Source organism: Lupinus angustifolius, chromosome LG12, assembly GCF_001865875.1.
Source record: "Lupinus angustifolius cultivar Tanjil chromosome LG12, LupAngTanjil_v1.0, whole genome shotgun sequence".
NCBI lineage: Eukaryota > Viridiplantae > Streptophyta > Magnoliopsida > Fabales > Fabaceae > Lupinus > Lupinus angustifolius.
This window is the reverse complement of record NC_032020.1, coordinates 16,438,843-16,440,984: the sequence shown is the minus strand read 5'-3', so window position 1 is coordinate 16,440,984 and position 2,142 is coordinate 16,438,843. Positions and strand designations below refer to the sequence as shown.

The 2,142-nt window shown below is 36.2% G+C and overlaps 1 long non-coding RNA gene across 1 annotated transcript in view; it reads right to left on the bottom strand.

Annotated features, from left to right (window-relative positions):
* Nucleotides 1–2,142, bottom strand: part of LOC109362486 — a 19,826-nt gene that overhangs the window by 6,057 nt on the left and 11,627 nt on the right. The window lies entirely within an intron of this gene.

Sequence of the window (2,142 nt, the reverse complement as noted above, 5' to 3'; positions counted from 1 at the left end):
GATAGTATAACATGTTTCATTATTTAAAACCTATTTCCATCACTTCACCTGTAACACAAAAGACCAAACACGATCATATTTCTTCAATCGTATATGAGTTAAAATATTTTATTTGCAAGGTTTGTTTTCATTAAACTTGTACTATCTTAAGAATATAAAGCATGTCGAGTTGATTAATATTCGAAAAGAGAAAACACTTTACATCTGAAAGACAAAGTTGATTGTCATCTTCCAGAATGAACAAACAAAATCGTTCTTTGCAAACAACAATCTACAACCAAATGTTAAGGATGCGACGGAACAATACGAATGAATACCAATTACAACTCAATATGAAATGAAAACAATTATAGAATTACCAAACATGAGCATCTCATAGCATGCATCAATAATAGTCGTTTGCATTCATACAAAAATGAAACAAAAAAACATGTATACACGTTTTCCTCCCAAATTCTGGCAGTATACCGACCTGCGTCTTTGGGTTCACCCTTTTCATTCCAAGTTCCGGAAGTACATCGACCTGCGTTCTTGGTCTTATTTCCTAGTGTCATCCAAGTTCCGGCAGCACACCGACCTGCGTATTTGGTTTCACTCTTTTCATCCCAAATTCTGGCAGTACACCGACCTGCGTCTTTGGGTTCACCATTTTCATTCCAAGTTCCGGCAGTACACCGACCTGCGTTCTTGGTCTTATTTCCTAGTGTCATCCAAATTCCGGCAACACACCGACCTGCGTCTTTGGTTTCACTCTTTTCATCCCAAATTCTAGCAGCACACCGACCTGCGTCTTTGGTTTCATTCTTTTCATCCCAAATTCCGGCAGTACACCGACCTGCGTCTTTGGGTTCACCCGTTTCATTCCAAGTTCCGGCAGTACACCGACCTGCATTCTTGGTCTTATTTCCTAGTGTCATCCAAGTTCCGACAGCACACCGACCTGCGTCTTTGGTTTCACTCTTTTCATCCCAAGTTCCGGCAGTACACCGACCCGCGTTCTTGGTCCTTAACCCAACGTCTCCAAATTCTGGCAGTATACCAACCTGTGTCTTTGGTTTTACTTCTTTCACTCCAAATTCTGGCAGTACACCGACCTGTGTCTTTGGTTGACATCCATAAAACTCATACCATATTGAAGATAGTTCAACTCACATAAGAAAGTTTGATATTTTCAAGCACTGAGATTTAGCAAGTTGGGCTTCTTCTGAGCCTGAACAAAATTAGCATTCATTTCTTTACTAGTCATTTATCATGGTATCCATAAAACTTTGGTTTGCTTGCTATCAGATAACCAACTAGTAAAGAAGGGTAGGTGTGAATACCCAGCCCAAACATTATTTTAATTTTAATTTTAAATAGGAAATATATATAATAATTTCTAAAAATAAATCAAGTAAAGAAATGAGTTTCCAAAAAATAAATGTGCTTCTTTTTTTTCTCAAAAGAAATTTAATCAAACTCAAAATACAAAAAAATCCAAGTGGAATTGGGCTTCTAGAAACCCATACAATTTTATCTAAAGACTTTGCCGAACTCCTATTGTTGTTGGAGAACAACACGACTGATTTATTGTCACAATATAACTTTAGTGGTCTTTCAATCCTTTCCACAATCCGTAGCCCAGTGACAAAATTTCTCAACCATGATGACTGAAGTGATACCTCATAACATGCTATATATTCTGCTGCCATGGTGGATGAAACTACAAGTTTCTGCTTGGTAGAACGCCAAGAAACCGCACCACCAGCTAACAGAAAAACATAGCCCGATGTAGATCGTCTACTATCTTGGCATCCTACAAAATCGGAGTCAGAATACCCAATGATCTCTAATTGGTCTGATCTCCTATATGTGAGCATGTTGTCTTTTGTTCCCTTTAAGTACTGTGAATACCCATTTTATCCAACTCACAAAAAGCCCAAACAGTATTTTAATTTTAATTTTAAATAGGAAATATATATAATAATTTCTAAAAATAAATCAAGTAAAGAAATGAGTTTCCAAAAAATAAATGTGCTTCTTTTTTCTTTCTCAAAAGAAATTTAATCAAACTCAAAATACAAAAAAATCCAAGTGGAATTGGGCTTCTAGAAACTAATACAATTTTATCTAAAAATAAGAAAAAGAAATGGTTAATAAATA